Consider the following 22,687-nt stretch of genomic DNA (forward strand, 5'->3'; position numbering starts at 1 on the left):
AAGCCTGTTCTGTATGGAACGTGTCTCTGAGAGTCTGAATCACTGGTTAAAAAAAAAGAGCAGTGAAAAGTAGTTTAAGGTTCCTTTTCAGTGAGAGCTTCCTACCTTCTTGGAAAACAATTCACTGCTTTACTGTGTCTAAGTTTGGATCAAGTTTGTTCCCCTCCTCTGGGGGAGGGGAAGAAAGACTCTTAAAAGGCAGCACAGGTTTAGTATGTGCCTGTGGCTCAACCCAAATCTTACTCAGGTTTAGCATCATTTAGTCAGTCTTGAACACTTTCTTGTACTGCTCCTTCTTGAAGGTGTCACTCAAAAAACCTTGTCTCTAGGTTAAAAAAAAAAAAATAAGGTTGAGCAGGTGAGCAGAGATGTGCTAATGAAATAGTTTAATTTAAATTTGGACAGTGAAAGGTGTTGTTTCATCACCAGCTTGCTGCCACTGGAAGTGGACGGCCTCGCTTCCCCTCCTGTTTTGTTCCTACTGCTTCCCTTGGGCTGGTCCCGATGTTCACGTGGCCTTGTGCCAAGCTGATGTAACTCACTAAAATGGTATGAGATGGGCCAAAATGGAGATGGGCCAGACCAAAGTAGGGCGTTTTGCCAAGCCAGTGTACTGAATCTGTGTTCCTGGAGCAGAGACACGCGGGCCTGTGCAGGGCAGGCGGAGGGGTTGCTGGAGGTGATGGTGGTGCCGCCTTTGGAAAGGTGTAGGCATTGGAGATAGGGCAGCACAGCACTGGGGTTCACCCACACTCACAAGTGGTGCTGCACTGTGGGTGTGGAAAAGGTCAGCAAGCTGAAACTCTGAGCTAACAGGCAGTGCCACTTTAAAATTTTTTGTTCTGCTGTGGAGATTATTGGCACAGCCTCCTTCAGTAAATGCAAGGTTGTTGCCATGGAGGACAGGAAATCCCTCGTCTGCACGGAGAAGGAAAACATTGGAAACTGTCCTACTGTAAAGCACAGCTGCCTCTGTGCTGGGAGAGGGGTGCTTGCTTGTGCGGGGTGTTTTCCAAAGGTCTTCTTTTTGTCTGCAAATCTTTACGCCTTTGCTCTGTTTCTTAGCGTGCTTATTGTGTGTTTGAAGAGGCAATGGACAAAGGAAGTGGGAGCAGTTGGCTGGGACTAGCTTTAAGTGCCCTGATTATCGTGAGAAGCAGAAGGGATTTTTGCTTGGGAGTAAGATACTTAACACATTTACAGTATCTGCTTCATCCTTTAAATCCATGGCTCCTCTTTTTCCTTTTTCTTCTACTGTTTGCAGAGGAAGGTCTCTGCCTTTGCTTCCATTGGACCTCTGAAAGCAGGAGGCCTTTCTGCTATGTGATAGGTGAGGGTTCTCCACCTGGCAATCTGATAGGTGTCCTGACTGCTGTTGGTGGAGGCAAGAACAGCCGTCTGGGCCGAATATGCAGCTCTAGCAACTGGCTAGTTCTTGCAAATGCCTACATGGGTAGAGATGCCCTATCCCTGTGGAATGGGGAAGAAGTGAGATCCAGGGATGATCCTTCAGGACACGCTGACCCCACTCATCCATTGCAGGCTCTGAAAGAGAACTCAGTTCCTATAGGAGCTGAAACCAGATAAGCATGTGGGGAGTCTAATTAGTTCTGTCAAGCTTTTTAATGCCATCAAGTTGCATAAAGGCTGGGGTGCTTGGCTGCTGCTGGGCAATACTTGTCTGCATTCTTCATGGTCTGTTTCAGAGGCCAGAAAAGCAGGTTATCATTGATGTGCATCGGTGATCCGTAGATGGATGTCTGGATTAGGACTTTCCCTGCCTTCAGAAAGAGGTTTGTCAGTTATCTAGTTCAGGTCTGGCTCTGTCCCGTTGCTGACCTGTCTGCCCACACTGGTGCAGTCCTGAGCTGTGCTAGGTGCTGTACAGAAGCAGGTAGAGAAAGTCCTGTCTGAGTCATTGAGCTTTAACCTCTGCTTGGTAATGTTTTCTGGGCCAAGTTCTTGTGCTAGCACTTACGAAGCTGAACTTACTGTTGCAAGGCTCCAGAGGATGCTCCTGCATTGTAGACCGTGGTGTTACAGGAGGTGTCTTGGCTGTAGAGGAAAGGGAGCTTGTGCTTTTCAGCTTCAAAGTATGTACCGGGGGGTGCTGCTTTTAACTTGCTGTGTTTAAATGAGCTGTGTGGTTCCTGATCCTGTATGCTGGTGAAGCGGCAGCAAGGCCTATGGGATATCTCTTGCGAGTTGCTGACAGGGGTGGTGTGGGTGAGGCTGCGGCACCTTTGACAAGCAGTGCGGTGGGAGCAGCATCAGAGCTCAGGGCTCTGGTTGAGGGGTGAAACTCCCGGATCTTCCTTAAAGGGACTCCAGGATTTCCCTGGCAGCTGTTCCTGGACTTGCCACAGGTTTTTTTTGTTTTTTTTTTGCACTTCAGGATGATGTAATCCTAGTACAAGCAGCCCTCTCACATGGTTTCTTGTCGTACTGGGAGAGGAGGCTGGAGTGTCTTCTGATGTAAGCTGGCATCGTTATATTGACTTTCCTGAGTACAAGGCTGATTTATGCCACGAGGGTTGCATGGCCGTGTTTGCCTAGCTCTGAGCGCGGTTGGTTTTGACGTCTGTCTGGAGTCAATATGCAGTGACGTGATTCACGTCTTCCTTTATGACTGACTGCAAAGCACCACCTTCTCCTTCCTATAACAGCCCTTCCTAGGTATATTTGCACAAGTCAACCCCTACTCTCTATGTTGCCTTATTTTTCCATTGATAGCTGACAGAGCGTGGTTCAGATGTCTGCACCTTGGCGCGGTTCCTCTGCTCTGATGGGAATTTCAGTGTTTTAGGCTTAGCTGAATAGCTCTGTCTATTGCAGAGATTCTCTTTCAATCCTGGCATGGCCTTCTAGGTCAGGGATGGCACCATTTGGTGCAGGGCCTGGCTCGTTTTCTTTAAGATTGTCTGATCCTTGTGGAGTTTCAGCCCTACACCCTGTAAAACATTCCAGGGGGTGGATAAGATGGTCACAGGACATGAGGCAACAGGGAAAAGCCCATCCTCTCCCTCATATGTGTGCAGAGAAACAAAAGGTAGGAATTAAAGGCAGTAAATGAAGATGGTGTAGCTTATCTTCAGTTTGGTTGTCAATGACAACCTTTCTGGCAACTGTGTGCAGCATGGAGTTGTCCTTTTATTTTCTAGAGGCACCAGGCTATCCCTTGATTAGAAGGAAAGTTGAAGAAGCATGGCTCTACGGAGAGTGAAGGAGTTGTATCTCTCTCACATCAGACTCCAGGACAGTGTCTTCGTGTTCTGTGGCAAGGACTGGTAAGAGTGCAGCCAGAGTGAGCACTTGTGATACCTTCCCACCTCTTTCTGCACTAGTGGTGCAAAGCAAGGCTGATGGGTGTGCTTCTGCCCCCATTGTTTGTATGGGTGCACACACCTATGAGCCCCCCTCCGTTAGACACTTCCAGGGGCTCTGGAGGGAATGATGTCCACAAAATCCTTTGGCTTGCGTTACAGCAAAGGGTGATGAGACCCTGGCACTGCTGCCCAGAGAAGCTGTGTTGCTCAAGGCCAGGTTGGATGGGGCCCTAGGCAGTCTGAGCTGGTGGAGGCAGCCCTGCCCGTGGTGGGGGTTGGAACTGGGTGGGCTTTGAGGTTGCTTCCAACCCACCCAGTTCTATCATTCATCAAGCACAAAGCGTAGCATGGGGCCTGGATGTCACAAGTGGCTCAGCCTTGCAGAGAGGGGAAGAGGGAAAATGCAACACTGACTTGCTATCCTTGGAACTGCACATGTAATGTTTGTCTGCTCAAGTGAAATTGTAAGCTGGAGGATGTATGCTGAAGGAAGAAAGGTGACACTTGGCTGAAAAGCTTTCCTCAGGCAGGGTAATTTAGCCTACAGAAATGATTTAATTGTAGAAGCTGTGTGGTATGTGAGTATGCAAACCTTCAGCCACCAGCGCTCCCTTGGTGCACACAACAACCAGGGGGAGGTGCAGTGAAAACAGGGAGCCCTGTGTGGGAGACAAGCAACTCTGTGTCTCAGCAGGGAAATCTTTGTAAATAAACCACCTGGCCATGTTTGCTTACAGCAGAGCTAAAAAAAGGAGCAAGGACACCGAGTGGAGTGGCTCCCTGACTGGTGACTGATAGGATGGATCACTTTGGTGAGAGATGGAGGTGGAGACAGCTTCTTCCTTGATCTTTACCCATGGCAGGAAGGATGTAGAAATCTCATTGTCACGTGAGTTTTGTGCTGCTGAGAACTTCTCCATGTCTGCTGACCCACTGTGTGGTGGGTTATGCAGCATAGGCATGGAGAGCAAAGTGGGTGGGCTGTCTCCTTGCTTCTTAGTGCTCTGTCCAAGGCAATGTGGAGCAATGGGCCCAGGGTCTCCTGTCAGCTTCCCTGTGGGCTGGAGAGATGGATCACCTTTTGGGAACCTGCAGGACATTCACAATATCTTGAGAACAACAAAGAGGGGAAGATCAGAGGCTTGAGGGCAGCCCCTACCCTCTGTCAGCTGTGGACAGAGGGGGCTAATTTGCAGCACTGGGTTTTGGTTCCTCCCCGATTTGTGGCACCGCTCTCCAGCAGTGTAGCAGTGTGTTTTGTGTAGCAAGTGTGCATCTTGACTACCTTGGTTTCACAAAATGTTCCTTCTCTCCCAGCAGTTTCAGCTGCAAGCTGCTTGAGGCAGGCAATGGCCTTTATTGGTGTTAGTGTAACACCTTGTGCAGAGGAGTCATGATCCCAGCCCTGAGCCATTGCCTGGGAGCAGTTTCCCAGCCCTCTGCACCCTCCTTGCTGTAGGGCTGTGCGGCCAGGTACGTGCTGAGTGGCAGAGAACTGAGGAGGCTGCACCAGGGTTCCAGCTGCCTGCAGACAGTCTCTGTGCTGCTAGCAGGACAGACTTCTGCAGAGCTGGGCCAGAGAAAACACTGCGAGTCCTTGGCCTGGACTCGTTGTGAGGCTTAAAGGAGAAGAGTTGCAGTGCTGCAGTGGACGAAGACAGATTGAAGGGGGAAAACTGGAGGGGAGGAGAGGCAGCCCACAGTACCAGAATGAGCTGAGGACTCCTGGTTGCAGAACTGGACTGTCTTAGCCCTTGTATCGAAGTATTTAGAGGTGGATATCTCTGTATCTGTGACTGTTGGTCACTGATGAGAGCATCCTTGTGCCAGCCACTTGCTGCCTATATGGAGCCCAAGCTTGTTTTGCCTGATGGGAGCAGGGGGTGGAGGGAACCTTTGCTCTGAGCTGAGTGTCCCCATGGCTCCAGCACAGCCTTTGTCCCCATGTAGCTGCTCAACCAGGCATCTGCACTGCTCCTGCTGGGCTGTGTGAGATGTGTTCTCGCCATATGGTTTTTGTTGCCACAAGTGAGTGAGGCCAGAAATCTGATATGTGAAAGCAATATCACGGCTGATTTCCTGGGGCTGGTAAGTACAGGAATTATAAAAACACTTTGGCATGTTTCAGTGAGGTGCTTCTTGTAGCATAGCACTAGGCTGGGGAATGAAGGGCAGAAAGCAGAGGGTGATCAGCTGTGACAAGGACACACAGCAGGTGGGTGAAGCTCTTATAATAGGAGTGCTTCTGTACTTCAGGGTCCTGCTGTAAATTCAGGAAGAACGTGCTCCTTTGCTGAGGGTAGGTCGGGTGCAATTCTCCCTGTTAAACATCAAAAGCAGGCTCTGCTTCCCTGGCCATCATTCCTCTCGTCCCCACAACTTGCTTTCCAGCCTTGGGAAAAAGAAAAACCCCAAGAAACTGTCCTGAGTCTTTGGATGTCAGCAAAGGTCAGATCAAAGAGGTATTCATGCAGGAAAAATGGAATGAAAGGGCATCCGCCTGCCCCAGGGTGCCTGTCCTTAGGTCTCCAAGTGTAGGAACAAGAATGCAGGGGGCACATTTCCACAAGTAAGCATGCAGGGGTGTTTTGTGGCCCAGCAGGCAGGGCTTGGCCAAGTCCATGTGTTATTAAATTACCTCCAAAGCTGGGCAGTCACATCCATGCTGCCTGCTGGGAACACTGTCTGACCCACTGTGTCCTAAATGTGGGATATCTGCAAACTGCGGCTACAAGGACTATCCTAACAGCCAGATTTCCAGTTCCTAGCAATGTTTCCTGGCGTGTTTAAATACATTATTCCTAGAGCACTGGAACTGCTGCGTCCTGCCTTTGTTATGGCACCATGCTGGTTGGTCCTTGCTGGCACACACCAGGATGGTGATGCTTCAGTTCCAGGACTTGAGCCTGGAGATATTTCAAGAGGGCCCTTCTGGCATTTTGCAGTGGACAGGTGGTGATGGTGGGATTCTCCTGGTTGCTTTTCCGTCTCATGATGGTGCCAGCACCATCAGCTACTGATGTCTGGCACCGGGTGTTGTGGTGATGGATCCTGCCTGTGGAGCCAGGCAGGTGAGCCCACAGTTCTGTCCAGATCAGCGCGTCAGCTTTAAACCCAATGCCTTGAAAGCAGCCCAAGAAAAGTGCTTTGTTGCTGAACCTGGGATTTGCTGTGTTTGTGCCTCCCTGGCAGCTCCATGTGCTGCTCAGCAGCACCCGTGGGCACAACATCTGGCAGAGCTCCCGCCTTTGCCTTGTCTGTAAATATTTGCATGCTTTCCTTGCCATCGTTAGCCTGGTATTTGCTCAGAGAGAAGGTAACAGATGTTCAGAGAAGTCATTTTCTAGGCAGCCCAGTCATGGGAGCTGTGTAGGAAGGCTTCTTGGGGAGACCATGGTGCAGCAAAGCAGCAGTGCTTCCTTCTGCCACAGGGCATGGTCTCAGTAATGTTCTCCTCATGATTTGTGGAGCACTGGTTTTTGGCAGGTGGCTGTATTCAAGAGGAACGAAGAGGGCTGTTGGTAAACGTACGTGTCTAATCTCTCATCTTTTAATGCTTTCCTGAGTCAACCAGTTCAGTGGTTACTGATTTACTGTTCTTCCAGAGACTCGAAGCGGGTCTGGGTTGGCTGGTTTTTCAGAGGCAGAACGTGGTCTCTTGAGGGTGATGCCTTCCCAGGGTCCCCATTCTCCCTCAGTCATAGGCATGGATTGATCAGTGCCACTTCACCTGCACAGGGACATCACCCGTCTGATTCCTGCCAGCGTAACCGGTCAGCAGCAATGTGCTGGCCTGGAGCAGGTGTCTGCTTTGGCACTGCCAGTGGTATTTAATAGGGTGTATAGCTTCGCCAGCAGCCAGAGAAAAGCAAAACACAGATAGTGGTTAGGTTCATTCTTTCATCTCTTCACCTGCTGCAGTTGCTGTAGAAGAAGCCTTTGGGAAGTGTTTGCCAAATGTTTTTCATTGAAGCAATGCTCTTTGTTCCTGCCTCCCTGTGTGTTCACAGTGCTGCTCTGTGGGACTGGTCTGTGCTTTGTCTTCAGGTAAAGGCATGTTTTGCAGATATCAGAGAATGGTTTTTAGAAATACACTTTCTCTGTTGGCACACTTGTTCCTGCAGGAAGAACATCATCTTTCAGAGGAAGAAAGCCCCAAACCCTCAGTCTCACTCAGAAGATGCTGAAGTGAGTGTGGACGATGCACTGGCTCATGTCTCATTCTCTGATTGAATTCTGGAGATGTTTGCCCTTGTTAGAGTGGTGTAACTCCATTTGCATGGAGTCAAAACCTCTTCACTTTGATCTTTCAGAAGGGAAGGGAAAGCAGAGGGCAATCAGCCAGTGTTAGCACCTGTTAAGGCAGGAGGCAGCTGGTGCTTCTGTGGGTAAGTCCCTGCCTGCCCACCTGCCTGCTCTCATGCTGCATATTCTCCAGGAAGGGCCCAGGCTCTTCAAGAAGGAATTAGGGCTGTCACAGCCCCATGAGGGGCTCAGAGGGACACCAGCCTCCTGTAACATGGCACAGCTGAGCCACAGCTTTGCCTTGGCTGGAGACTGGTTGATACCCAGCCTTGTTTTGTTTAGGATTGTAGTGGAAATGCTAAGTCACAGCTTGAACCAGTGGTTGTGCACCTGGTGGGAAGGCAGGGCCAAACCAGGGGAGCTCAGGTGCAAGCAATGCTCCTGAGTGACTGGAAGAGGTGGAGCTAGGATCCATCCCTTCCCAGACCTCATTTAAGGGTTGGCAGTGGAGGCAAGGGGATCTTGCTGGAGATCTCTGTGTATCTGAGGCCTTCTGAAGGTAAGCAGCTTCCTTCCTTTATTTCTATGCCCACGGCTGTTGCGTTTGAGCAAATCTTCAATTGCTGTGTCCTAGGACCTATCTTGCTGTTCTGCTGTCAGTGCTGTGCTATTTATCACATTTCTATCATGTTACAAGAATCAAAGGAAGCATGGGAACTCCTGAGCAGAGCTGGTAGTACTGCTGCCATTCGCTGGCAGGTTTTCCTCTTCTAGAGGAGATGGTCCCAGAGTATGCTCCTAGAAGGGGCTGGGATTTCCCAAGGAACGGAATGGAATTAGGGACACAGTGTCTGCCCTCGGCTCCTCAGGATGCTGCAAGCTGCCCCCAGCTCTTCCAACTGTGTCTGGGATCCCCACAGCACTATTCCAGTGCTGGGCAAAGAAACCTCGTGTCAACAGCTGCTGTGCTCCACTCTCCTCCAAAGGCTCCCAATTAATTCTTTAAAACACAACCCATCTGTTCTCAGCCTGCAGGCTGCTTGAGATAGGGGCTGTCTTTGCTGTGCGTGTTAGAGCAGCGCTGCAGAAAGGGGTCCTGGCCTTGGGTGCGGTGACAAGCAGAACATTAAACTTTGTGTGAAGTGGCTGTGTGTTCTGGCACAGCCATAGGCTGATGAAGCTGTCAAGGGAAATGCCACATTTTTTTTTTTTTCAGCCATGTGCAGAAACCATCATGAATGCAGAAGTGCATCTGCTTGATCTGGAGGTTTTTTTTACTATCCCTTTGCACAGCTGCTGCTTTAGCATTGTGGGTACTACTGAGCCATGTTGTTCTCCTGGATTTTTCTTTCATGCTGTTTTATTCTGAGTTTTGTTTTTTTGGAAGCGGTGGAGGAGCTGAGGTTTGTCTTTGTGGTCCTCTTTTTGCTAGATCTCCAGGCTTGTGCTCTGGAGTTCAGCAGGACAAGGGTGCTGCTGAGCACGTGGCATCCTGTGCTGCCTCCTGCCCTTTGTGGTGCTTCTGCCCTGGGCCTGGAGGCTGTGTCCTCTGGGCTCCTGATAACCACATCAAAACAGGCTTGGCACTGTGACCGAGCCAAGGCTCTAATTACCGATGCAAACTCACTTTTATGGTTCAGATTTGTTAAAGACTTTTGGCAGGCTGACTGGAGAGCCTTGTGCCACATCAGGAGCTGCCTGTGTCCAAGCGCTGCATGTTGGACTGTATCCTGCCTGTTTTCCTGCACAGAGATAGCATAAAATCCACAACCATGACTAATTAGGTAGAAATTAGATGTTCCGCTCATGCAAAACCTAGACCAAATGTATGCTGCTCAGCGATCTGGTGCACAGATGCCTGTTACTGAGCTTGGAAGTGCAGCTGGAGCACTCAGGTACTCTCCCTGTGTCACGGTGCAGCCTTCAGGGCAGGAGCCTGGCAGTCATCCTGCCTTGGGGTGGGCGGTGCTGCTCCATCGCTTGCTCTTCTCTACTACTTGTGGTGCAGGTGGCTGCATGGCTCAGCTGGGATGTGGTTAAAAATTATACCTGAAGGTCAGCTTAGTTAAAATCATATGGGGGGAATGTTTCAATAAGGGAAAAAAAAAAATTCAAAAAAACCCAAAAACCCAGTGTATGTGATGATAAAAATGTGATCATTTATCCTTGATGAGTGGTGGCAGTGAGAAGCTGTGGTTTGTATTCACCTTTCTTGTCTGTGCCTGCATGGATCACTTAACCTGCTTTCAAACCCTAGAAAAAGTGACTCCAGGCACCTCCTGTGCATGTGCAAAACTGGAGTCCCAAAGCTGACACTGGCTGTGCCCTGCAGCCCAGCGGGGGTGTGAGAAGCAGGACAGGGCTGGGGCATCTCTTCGTGCTGTTCTGGCTGTCAGGAAGGCACTTCCTGCAGCCAAGCTTACAGCAGTGAGCTGCTTGCCAGCTGTGTGGGCAGGCTCAATGCATAGGTCATGTGGCATGGATGCAGATTTTTAGTGCACTTGAAAACTGAGCTAAGCTGGAGGGTTGTGCAATAAGCCTGGGAGACAGCTGTTGTGGCAGCGGATAAACGACCAGGAAGCAAAAAAACACTATTTCCCTGTTTCAGAGAAAGAAAAACCTGTTTTCTGCTGTGGGGTTGCATGTTGAGGTTTTGGATCCAGATGGGAGAAACGGCCTTAGCTGCAGTCTGGAAAGGGTGGCTGAACCCACACCTTCGCATCTGGGTGGCAATGAGCACGGGTCCCTGGCTCTCAATCCACTGCTGTGGGAGGAACCCCTGAAGGACACTTTGATATTGAAGGGTTAAGCAGCGTGGATGTGAGGAATGAGCTGCGGTGCTCCTTTTGTGAGTCAGAGGGAAAAATGTGCCCTCCCTTTCAGATGTTTCCCTCTGTCCAAAACTGGCTAAATGAGCTCAGTGAAAAAAAGCAAGGAGGCATTCCTCATATTCTCTGGAGTAATTAGATTTAAAAGCCCGGACTTAAAGGGGTAGCTTGCAGCAAATTAAACATGACTCTGGCAGGAACTCTGCAGGAAGGCTGCTGTGCGTTGGGTAGCACAGGGCAGGCTGGGTGCTGGCTGGAGCAAAACAAGGCTGTGGGAGATGGACGTTAACGAGTAGTCTATTAGTCAGCATGGGTTATTAAACACAGGAGGCCAGTCTGTCTTCTTTATTTTATTAGGGATGGCTGACACGCAGCAATAACCACAAGACTTGACTGGGTTTGCTTCCGAGCGCACAGGTTAATGGTATCAACCCCATCCAAAACCCATTCACGTCAACAGGAGTCTTTCCTGCAACTTTGAGTGTGATTTGGAGCATGACCAAAGTCAGTTTAATAGCTCTTTTAATATATATCCTGTGATCCTCCTGCAGCCAAACAGCTTGTGTTGTCTTCTCTGGAGCAGGATTGCAGGCACTTATTAATCATTTGCTGGTGGCAGTCTTCCTGTGCTGAAACACATGTGAGAGCTGGTCTGCAGCAAACACCTCCATGCAGAGAAATACCATCTGTGCCTCCAGACCTCCCAAGGCCCCTCTGCTGCCCTGTGAGGGCTTGTGGAGGCTGTTGGGCTGAGGCCTGTATGATGAGGCGAAAGCAAAGCTTAAAAGGAGAGAGGGAAATGAAGAGAAAAGGAGGAACATCAGCATGTCTCTGTTGTAGCCCTTCCTGCCTGCCTCCAGCCAGCTGGAGATGCTGACAGCACCGGACAAGGCTTTGGTGTAGGGGAATTGCTGCTACCTTCTCCTCTCTGGCCCAGAACTGGAGAAATGTCCTCCTCGCTGCCCAGGAGTAGGGTATTGCAGAGGTTTGGACTATGAACAGGGCTCCCATTGCTCTGGAAAAAGAGCAAGTCCCTGCCAGCCCCAGAGGGACCTGCTGAGGCTGTACCAGCTGAGCTGCCCGGTGGCAGACTGTGCTAGCAGACTCTGTGTGTGTAAATCCTTGTGGTGGGGTTGTGTGACAGGGGGAGAGATCCCAGCAGGATCTCAGCCAGGCCACTCATACTGGCAGTGCAAGGTCTACTGAGTGCTGCAGGATGGATGTTGGATGTGTTTCCTAAGGTATCCTGACCCCCCCATCCTTGTGTTCAAAGCCCGTTTCTGCTTACAGTGGGGTTTCCTGCTCCAATGAGGATGCCTGACCTGCCAGAGAGGTCTTGGTTGGCCCCAGCATCCCTAGTGAGAATGGTTTAGAAACGTAAAAATTGTGGGAGAAAATAGAGACAGAAGGAAAGAGGAGGCAGAAGAGGTTTCTTCAGGGCGTTTTAGTCACTGGATGGGAGTTTCTTGTTCCTCCTGAACAGAATGACTTTCTGGGATGGAGGAGAACAGTTACTTCATTTCCAGTGCCAGGGTGGACTTTGCTTTGACATTTGTGTCTGGTAGAGAGATCCTAGCTAGGTGTCCTGAGCAGAGATGGAGGGTTTCCTTCCCTGGATGATCATCTCTTTATGAGGTGAGGATTCAGCTCTCCTTAGTGGCATCTGTGAATGCCAAGGCTGGGCAACTCATGGTGCCTGGGCAGAAATGTTGCAGTTTCTCAATATTGAGCCCACATCTGTTGGTCCCTTTACTCTGTAAAAGTTGGTCATGTGTGGAGGAATCCAAACCCAGGGCTTCTGAGTTGCAGGTCCTTCCCCAGGCTGGGCTTATCTTTGCAAGGAAATTCCATTCAAGGAGAGCCCTGAGTGCAGTAGAGTGCTGACTCCAAGATCTTGTGTAGAGGTGAGCGCTTCAACAAGGTGGCTTAGCACAGGTGAGGATTCAGTTCACTCAGTTCTTCCCCTTGCTCAAGTGCCTGCAATGTGTGGCAATACTGTTTTGCCAAAGACTATTCAGTGTCAAATCGCAGCTGAGTCTGTCTGAAGCTCTCCAGTGTAGATGTGTGGGATTTGGTTCTGCCTGGTGTAGATGGAGGGGCTAACCCAATGCTTTATCCTGCAACACACAGAGATGGGATGTGTGTTCCCAGCTTGAGCCCTGTCCACAGCTTGAGCCCTGGACAAAACCACTGGGGACAGTTGGGGCCACTGAGCCAGGCTACTTCACCATGCTTCCTCCCTATTGTGCTTCACTGCCCTGGTGCATTGTGTACTGTATGGGCAGAGTGTCCTACAGGGAGTGGGGGAAGGGCTCTGGTCCTTGGAAATCAAAGGAAAGTCTGGTTGAAAATAGTTCATTTGCTAAGGCTCATTCCTACCCAGCTCAGCACAGCTGGCTGTCTGCTTGATTTAAGCTCTCAGAATGATGTTGTGGTGATGCTGGCTGAGCCTCTGTACCCAGGATGCCTTGAGTAATCTGAAAGAGGAAGGAAGAAGAAAGGCAAGGTTGGGAAGACGAAGTACACTGAGAGAACAAATTCCTGTGTGCGTTGGCTCTTTTTTTGTGGGTGCACAAGTTGTGTTCTTCAACCTAAAATGGCAATTTCTAAGCCAAACCGGACTGGTTGGGGGTATTTCAGAACATGACTAGGACTTCACAACAGCAAGTGCCCTGTGCTTCCAACTATTCAGCTTGCATGACTGGGTGCAGGTGAGGTGCTTGAGGGCTTTATTTTATTTTGCCTGAACTCTCCTATTTCCCTCAATTTAAAATTAACTGTTGCTTTCTGCTGCTGGCACCCATTCCCTTAGTAGCGAGTGTGCCAGCACCACAGACATGGACAGGGTAAGGGGTCAGCACCATGCTTAGCAGCCCTCCTGTATTCCTGTCTTCTGAATAGGACCATTTCTTCTCCTTTAGCATGTTCTGCCTTTTTTTTTCTTATTGCTAAGTCTGAAGAGCTGGTAGGCTGAAATCACGATGCATATCTCCAGCTCTTCTCTCTGCCTGCTGTTAACATGGATCAGATCCCTGGAGCACGTTCGTCATTGTGGAGTGGAGCTGCACTTTTCCAGGCAGCTGAAGAGAAGCATCACTTTGATCCTATTAAAGCCTCTGTCCCGCAAGCATCTCTTCACTGCCAGCTCAGTGTTAGAAAAAGAGGGAATCAAAAGTATAAAAGTGCTTCAAGAAATGGAAAAGTGCTGAAACCCACTTCTTACAATATTTTTTTCCTCTGTGACCTAACAGGGTGGAAGTCTATGTGTCTGTTGTATGTGTGCTGCTTTGGGTGAAAGCTGACATTCTTTTGCAGTCCTGACTTGCGTTTAAGGGAGAAGCCCCCACCAGACTCTATGAGTACCACAAGCGTTGCTTGCTGGAAACTATCTTCCACTTTCTCCCCCTGACCTTGTAAAGGGAAGCAGATAGAAAGCCCTGCTTCTTCCTTTATGTCAGAAAAGAGATTTGAAAGGGCTTTGTGGCAGCAGAGGGAAACCTAGGCAGCTTGCACGTGACCCTTCCACACCACCTTCCTCATGGCTACAGACATGGGTATTTTCCTGTTTAGTAGAGCACCTGTGGCTCTGGCACAGAGAAACACCTGGAGGCAAACATTCTGCCTTCTGCAGCCCTTTTTGGAGCAGTGGGCTGCAGGTGGTTTGGCAGGGCTGTGGATGAGGCCTGTATGCTGCTCAGTGGCTTCCTCCTGCTCTCGGCTGCTGAAGCATCTCCTGGGCCAGCAGCTCTGTGTCTGTGGGATGACTCAGTGCCTGGCAGAGGCAGGAAGGGCCAGCAGCCCCCCAGCCCGCACCCAAACAGACCTGGCTTTGTGCTGGCCAGCTTAAAGGAGCTTTATGGCTCCTCTGGGCCCCACACAGGACCTGCTTTGTGGGGTACTGAGGGGCTGGGCTCTGCTCACATGGCTGCTCTGAGCTCATGCTGTCCCAAAGGCTGTGTGTCACCAGCCCCATACTGGCATCGTGGGTCTCATAACCAACCAGGGAATGCTTAGTAACAAGCTCATTGCCAAGGGTCTCCCAGTCACGTGGAAATATGTGAAATCTCGGCTCTGCAAGGTTTTTTGTTCATGCTTCTGCTGCCTGGTTTCGTGTTGAAACCCCCCTCTGCAGCTGCAGTCTCTCAGTTGCAGGGGCAACCGTATGGTTGACTCTCAGACCAAAATAGAGATTTTTGATGTGCTAGGAAGTAACAGGTGGCGTTTGATAAATTACCACAAACCTGTCCCAACGTGGTAGGATTCTTTTAAAGCTCCTTCTACTATTCCCAACTGGAGTTAAATCTTAAAATGTCATTTCAAAATGGAAAAAGTCCTGGCACCTTGGTTTTCAAACAAAAAGCCTTGACGTAAAAAAGTTTTGGTTTTTTATTGTCAGAACGGTTCATTGGTTATGGCATGAATCTGCAAACCCTTCTCCTTCAGCCAGAGCTGCGTATTTTGGCAACAGGAATTAGTCACCTGAATAATTGCACCATCTCAGTTTGCTGTTCTTGCCCAGTGCGTCCCACCTGCTCCTCAAGTGTTCCAGTGCAGTTTCTGGAGATGGCTTCTCCTTGTTTCCTCACATGTTTATTTCTGCAAGTAATGGATGGGCAGTGAGTGTTCTCCCACCTCCTCCTGCTGCCCACTGGCCTTGTGACACAGCTCCCATGAAACCAAGTCATGTTTGTTGTAAAATCTCTGCCACCGCAGGGTGCTACAGAGGTTGTAAAGGCTGGGACCTGTGCTGCTGCCTGTGTTGCACAATGTTATCTGGCTCTCCTCCTTCCCCAAGGGCTGGACCCTGCCTCCTGCTGATGGGGTTATTGCGATGTGCTGCTGGAAACACCTCTTCTTGCAGTGTGGCTGCAGCTTACATCTACTTCTGCTTGAATTCTATCAAGCTCCACAAGCACTCACATGCAGGAAGGTGAAAGGCAAGGATTTTAAAGAACTGTTTTGCGAACAGCTTTTAGAATCGTAAAATCATCTAGTTTGGAAAAGATCTGCAAGATCATCAAGTCCAGCCATCAACCTGTCCTACCAAATCCTGTCACTAAATCAGGTCCCTCAGTGCCGATTCACGCGTCTCTTAGATATCTCCAGGGATGGGGACTGCACTACTGCCCTGGGCAGCCCATCCCAAGGCCTGACCACCTTCTCTGTAAGGCAGTTCTTTCTGATGTTCAATCTGAACCCTCCTTGGCACAGCTTGAGGCTGTTGAATTATTGCAGTTTTAGGGCTCAATCACTTTTGCAGTGTTAACTCATTTGTTGCAGGGCATTTGCACAGCAGAAATCCTGGAATGACACAAAGTGAACCTGGCCTTAAACATACGTAGAACCAGCTGAGATTGGGCAGTTTTTCTTATAGGTATGCTGCCAAGCCTGAAGAGGAGACTGTCAGATGCTGTGGCAATACTCACACGATAAGCACAATGCTTCTAGCAGGCAATTCCTAAGGAGCCACGCTGGGGTTTGCTAGCAAACTCTGGTGGTCCACAGGCTGCATCTGTCCTGCTCACAAGTCCCAATGCTGCAAGCAGATCTCTTGTCCTCACCATGCCTGGGGCTGGGCACAGTGGTGCTTGCAGCACCTTCCTGAGCTTGTGCCTTCCTCCAACGGCTGGGTTTCCGGCCCTTTTCCCTCCAAGCCCCTGTGGGTATGGATTTAGGAAATCTTAGTGTTGTGGAACAATCTACATTGGAAAATACTTTCAAGATCACCAAGTCCTACCATCAGCTGACCTACTAGGTCACTTCACTAAACCATGTCCTTCAGTGCTGTGTCCACATGTTTTTCATTCTCCTGAGGGTGCAGCCCTTGCCATCGCTGGCACCCCAGGGTGCTGAAGGAAGGGAAGGTAAAAGGTCACAAACCAGCTGTGTTCTCCTGGGTGTTGTGTGGTCTTTCTGGACGTGCATCTGTGTGCATGAGGAAACCATCCCAAGGAAGCAATTCTGTACTGTGCAGTGCTGGAGCACAGGCTCAAACTGCTCAGGGAGGTAATGGAGGCTTCTCCACAGGGACCTTCAGCAGCTGCCTGAACATGGGGCTGGGCACCCTGCTCTGGGTGTCCCTGCTGGGCGGGGCCTGCAGCAGATGGACACGTGGAGAGGTGCCTTCCGTCTCTGCCATCCTGCTATCTGTGACTAGCCAGGCTATAACCTAGAGGGGAACTCCCTGGGATGTGTCTCTGTCCAGAAACCTGCACAGCTGCAGAGCTAGGAGGAACCAGAGCACCTGAAACTGCTGCAGAAGGGCATGATGCTATTTTTTAAGTGCAACCTTCACCACATGTTACAAGCTAAGATTTAAACTGAAAAAAAGATACAAGATAACACACCCCTTTAATGTGTGGGAAATAGCTCCCTAGCAAATAGAGACAGTGAAGTCAGGCTGACAGGTGAATTAACACCACTACTAGCCACCCTTTTAGTTCTTGAAAGTAGAAGAGCATATTTTTAGCAACAGGGTTTTAAGTGTTTTAGGCCTGAAACCACCTTGGAGGCTGAAAGTCAAGGCTGCCCTGCCAACCTGTGCAGCTGCTTGAAAAAGGAAAGGACGTGTAGGTGGAGAATTCAAAACAAATCTGCCATGAGCCCTAGCTCTCTGGTAGACATGGGGAGGTGGGCAGGACCAGGGAAAATATGGACACTGAGGCACGTCGCTGCTCCTGCACCTCCCTGCTTGGGGCTTGTGACAGCTTAAGTGACAGTAAATGCCCAGTTCCTGCTGCAACAGGGGTTGCAGCCCACCAGGGTCAGTGCCATCTTATTGTGACTGAAGAGCTGAGGGGTCATGCAGCTTATGGTGTCTGGGTGATGAAACCTGAGCCCTTGAGAAAGGAGGGGAGTTTTAATCTGATAGTGTGAAATGGCTTGCCTTTGTCAAACCATTCAGGGGAAATAGCTGATTTTTGAATAAGAGGGAGATTTGTAAAAAGATCTGCCCCATAGATTTCTCTTTCTGGGGCTCTTGGCTTTCTGCGCTACCTCTGTCTGTGGCACAGATTTCAGCTGAACTAATCCTGTAAAAATGCTGCAACATCCTCTTAATTCCTTCTAAACCAGACTTTCCTCAGGATAACCACAGCAGACCTCTGAATCAGTGCAGGCTGCGTTCAGACAGTTCCCTTTGCCTTGAATCACAGCTTGGATGAGCTGAGCTGAGATGCTGGGAGGGCTGGTGGGGCTCATGCTCTCCTGCCATGGTTTGATGGGGCAGTGCATTTGTCTGGAGGACCTGTGGGATGGCTGGGCTTATCTTTGTATATGAAAACATATGGAAAAAAAAAATCAATCCTAAAGCTTCTTCCATTGCTCATCTTTCTACAGAAACATCAGGGAATGTAAGTCCTAGTAAGGTGGTCACTTGGAGCTTAGGAATTTGGTCCATCTAGATTTGCTGAGTCTGGAGACAAGACACAGGCCACATCCCATCAAGTCCCAGATTTCTTCCTTTTCATGTCATGAAAAGCATTTCCTTCAGTGAGAAAACTATGCTGTGCAATTTGCAGACCTCTTGCAAAAAAAAAAAAAAAAAAAAAAAGGAAGAATATTAATAAACCCAAAGGTCTAGTAAAGCCCTATGGCTGATATTCCTGCGTCAGAGTCTGAGGCTAGTTGTTTTTCATGGAACTGGGACATAGCTGGAGGAAATCCCATGGTACTTGGAAGGAAATGGGGAGGGAAGAGGCAAAAAGAAGATGGAGAAAGGCAGTGAGCTGGCTACCAGGAGAGCCTGGTTGAAACGATCAATGTGTAAGTGCAACTAAAAGCTGACAAGCATGTCAAAACCATGTTCCTGACATCCTGTGGGCAAAATCATATGCATCAGTGGAGCAGGGCCATTGTCTCATGAGCAAACTCCTGTCCCTCTGCCATATAGATAGGAGCTTTCACCCAGAGCAGGGCCTGATGCTCTCACAGCTGGTTACCCTGCTCTGCTGGGATAATGCTGGTCAGAGGATCCACCTGGCCCTGAATGCCCTTCAGATGTTTTAAGGAGTTGGGCTGAGCCTTGTCAGGTGTGGAAGAAGGGCTGGGAGGAAGATGGGCAGGTGGGTTTCTGGTAGCTATCTCCACAGTGGTAAGTCTTACAGACTCAAGTGGTGAGACTTGAGTCCCCAGCAGAATGTGGGCTGGGGAGAGAAGGCCGTGTAGAAAAGCCCAGGAGGAACCTTGGTCTTCTGCCTGCAGAAGAGAGAGATGTTAGCAGCATTTTAGATAAATGCTTTGTCTCTAGCTAATTGATGGTGCTGATTCCTGCTCGCTGAGCCTAGACAGGCCTTTCAGGGAAAGTCTAAACATTAACAAAACAAGTGATGTGCACACAAGCGGAGCAGCTCAAACACAGCGTGGGTGGTATGCTGGCGGGCATTCACACACAGACTCAAAGGAGGGGGTCCTCCTGATGCTGGAGCTGGAGTGTTCAAGGCTACCTTCTATCGATTTGTTAAATATTTGCTTGCATCTGCAACCTTCTGACATTCCCATCACAGGGGTAATTTCGCTGCTGGCGGTGACTTTGAATGGCAGCAGGGTCCTGGGAGCAGGACAGTGCACTGGAGATCCCCACAGGGGAAGATCCTCCAGAAGGTCTTCGTTCCAGCAGCTCTCAGTGCTGGGCCCTGGTGAAGTTCACTGGTGCCCTGGGGCAAGGCTCTCACAAACACTCTTTTCAGAAAGGATTTTCTGAGCAAAGACGGTGCCACGGTGTCTATGTGTTCCAGTCTTGGCCATCCATGTTGTTGGCCAGTGGAAATCACTGTTCCTGGCACTGGTGGAGAACACCTGCGGCAGGTGCAGATCTTGCTTTCTCCATGCAAGGAGAGGGCAGGCTTCCCTCACTGATGCAATGCTGGGGAAGGGAGGTCAGCAGGAATGTGGAAACAGCACTCCTATGTTGCTGTATGGGCAGGTGAGCAGATCTGCTCTCTTTGGAGATCTTGCCCTGAGGGAGGATTTGGGGTAAGCAGGGTGCAGCTGTTGTAGTGAAGGTCCTCTCAGTCACACCTAGGAAGAAGGCATCCTGAAGGCTGCCTTCCCCTTTCCAAATCGTTTGTGCCTTTAGAAACCAAGCTTCAGACTTTAACATTTCAGAGTTATGTCCTCAGCAGTGAGGTACAGGACAGACTTTTCTCGGCAGTGATTTCTCTTAGGAGTTGATTGCTTTTAGTGTCAGTGTGCCCAGTTCCTTTTGTGTTTACCAGGTGTGATCTGTGGTTTTTATTAACCTGCAGTTATTAATTTTGGCAATATTCCCTCCAGCCCATAGATATTTCCTGTGTATGGGCAGAACCGTTTTTACACCTTTTATTAGCTAAATCTGCATTGCTAATTAGACAGTTATGAACATTTTTTTTTGGGTTTCTGAGGAAGCTTCTCCTCATCCTAAACCTTTCTCCGTCCTTGCTCAGGACTCCCTTCTCCTTCCTGCCTTGTTCTTGCTCTTGCAGGATATCCCAGCTCTTTTGTTGGGTGTTGGTATGGTGACCTGCTGGCTTGCCTGAGCTCGGTCACATCTTTCTTGGCCTCTCTTGTGACACAGGAAGGTAAGAAGCTCCACAGCCCATGGTGGCTGCCCATAGAAGTTGTGGGTGCCCCGACCCTGGAGGCGCTCCAGGTAAAGTTGGATGGGGCCCTGGGCAGCCTGAACTGGTGAGGGGCAGCTCTGCCTGTGGCTGTGGGTTGGGACTGGGTGGATCTTAAGATCCTTCCCAGCCCATGACATTCTATGATTCCATGGCTGCAGGTAACGAGAGTGATGTGGTTCTTGTTTTGGGTGCCATTTCCTCTTTCTGGAAAGGCAAGTTGCTGTTACTGGGCTGTCAGTGAGTATGGGCAGAGGCAAAGAGTTGAAATCAAATGCCTGGATAGTGCAACCATCTTACCAAAAGATTTATGAAAACATTTTTGATTCAATTATGTCATGCCTTTCAGGAGTTGCATGGTAGGTGTCTTCTCCGATTGGCTGAATTCCTCTGGACAACATCTTCCATGATGTACTTTGTGTCTGGAAAAGATGAAACAGGACCATAAAGTAGTTTGTAGGAGTCCAGCTGGGGAGGAGAGGTTTCTCTGTGGAGAACTGAGATAAGCGGGCATCAAAATATGTATCTTGTAAGTCACTTTTGTGGTGTGTTTTGAATCTATGTACTTTGGCGCTTTAGCTAAAGTGGGTTTTGAGATTATTCTTTTCCCATGAAAAAACACCAGAAACACTACAAAGTGACAGCTTTCATAAAAATAGATACAAAGTGTAAATTTGGTATAAAATTCACTTTTCCTAGTCTTTATAGCAGATTTGGACAGCTCCAGTTGGTTACAGACTGTGCCCTGTTAGAAGTCTCTCATCACAGGCTTTACTTGATAAAAGACAGTGTGAACTTCGCATTCTTCAGACCACACTGAGCTAAGGGACCAGCTGATCTCTAGCTATACCTCTGCGTCCCCAGCATTTTACAAAAGTGTCTGTGAAAGAAATGAGGAGGAAGGCTGGCAGAGAAACAACTCCTTCCAAAGTGGCTCCAGGAACATCTGGCTCTGCCCATGACCCCACTAGAAGACCAGGTGTTTGGTAGATCCCTGCCCATCCATCCAGTGTGTGGCCATTGTAGGGAGGTCAAGTGGCACCGGCATCTGGAGACACAGCAAGCCCTGCTTTCTGCTGGCGGCCACCAGAACATCTGTTCTTGCATCTGGGCCTTGTCACTCCCACCACCAGAGTCAGCACATTGGCATGAATCAAGCAGGCCAAACAGAAATCTTCTCTAGTTCTCTTTCATTCACCATTGGAAGGCCCAGATTTGGTTTCCACTCCAGGAGAAAGGAGCCTAAGGGTGCATTTACACTCGAATTCCTGGAGAGACCTGTGCTTGAGGTTGGAGTGATGGATGCCCTTTCATTGCCTTTGTCTGTTGTCAGTCTCAGTTTGGTTGTTGTCTCCACTCCATATGTTTGGAGTGTCCAGCAGAGCAAATTATCAGCATTGGGTCGGGTTGCAGTGTGTCAATTCAAACAATAATGAGTCATGCTCTTTTATTCAGGTGGGTAGAAATCCCCGAGAACAGATAGTGTCTTCTAACTTGTATAACACCCCTTGAAGACAGCTATGCAGAAACCTCTCTGGTGGGGGTTGTGCTCACTTTTGTGTGTTATGCATGGTTCAATCTATTATTTGAAAAAAAAAAAAAAAAACAAAAAAAACCCAAACCTCTGGACAATGTCTGCTTGATGGATGTTTGATGTTTTTTTAAAATATATCTTTGTCAATATGCTTATTACTTTGGAGCTGCTGGAAGGCAGCATTTATGAGGAGCAGCAGGGCCACGTACCATCTTGTGATCTGCTGCCAGTACCTGTATCATCATCTTGTTCTCCATCAAGTGGGCTGTAGCTTGCTGTCTTGTGCCCCTCAAACCATGAGGAAGTGCTATTGGCACAATAGATTAGCAGTGAAATGGGATTAGACTTTCTCTACAACATCAAGTACTGCCTGAAGTCTCGCACCATCATGTCTATATTCCCCTTTCTCCAGGCCTCCTGACCAGTATTTTGTGGGTGGGTGACATGGCCATGCTGTGGCAGGAGCATGGACCTGTCCTCCTGCATGGCAGGATCTGCTCTGAGCCTTGTGCACCTGTGTTCTGCTACAGCTGCAGGTCAGTGTCGGTCTTGCTCAGCTCTCTGGCTGTTCTCATCCAGAGCATACTGCAGATGACTCCACTTTCAGGACTGGTGCTGCAGTTTCAATTTCTGTGTCAGCTTGTGAAGTGAAATCCAAGATAAAAATGAACTTGGTAGTATTCAGGGAGATAAAAAAGAAAGGAGTCTGGAAAAAGCCTGTGAGAAACAGGGTGTTGGCACACCTGTCCTGCACACATCTCTGGCACTGTGTTGTCTGGCAAACCCTCTCTGTTCTTTGTTTGCTTTTCCAAGTGCCTTCTATGGCCATGCTTTTCTGGGGTCGAAGCCCTGCATGTTTCACCCTGCACACAACATTGCTCTTCCCAGAGAGCTGTCAGCCAGGAGCAGGATGGGGATGTCCCCTGCCCCATGGTGCTGGGTTGACTCCTGAGTTTTTCTTCTGTCCTGCTGTTGAATTCATTGACACAGTAAGGGAGATGGATAAGCTCATCTCTGTATCTATAATCTGCAGAGATAAAGGGATGAGTTATTTTCAGTAGAATCTATTCTTGGGCTAAAAACCCATTGCTATTTTTTTTTTTGCTTCCGTGACCCCTGACACCATGGCATTCCTTCATATTTAGCTCTATATTACAT

General features: G+C 49.2%; 1 long non-coding RNA gene across 1 annotated transcript in view; it reads left to right on the forward strand.

Annotated features, from left to right (window-relative positions):
• LOC110397102 overlaps positions 373 to 22,687 on the forward strand; it is a 33,628-nt gene continuing 11,313 nt past the window's right edge. The window contains exons 1-3 of the long non-coding RNA XR_002437541.1: positions 373 to 3,049; positions 3,162 to 3,287; positions 4,064 to 4,215. This is a non-coding gene — a long non-coding RNA (uncharacterized LOC110397102). The remainder of the gene's footprint in view (positions 3,050 to 3,161; positions 3,288 to 4,063; positions 4,216 to 22,687) is intronic.

Source organism: Numida meleagris, chromosome 3, assembly GCF_002078875.1.
Source record: "Numida meleagris isolate 19003 breed g44 Domestic line chromosome 3, NumMel1.0, whole genome shotgun sequence".
Classification (NCBI taxonomy): Eukaryota; Metazoa; Chordata; class Aves; order Galliformes; family Numididae; genus Numida; species Numida meleagris.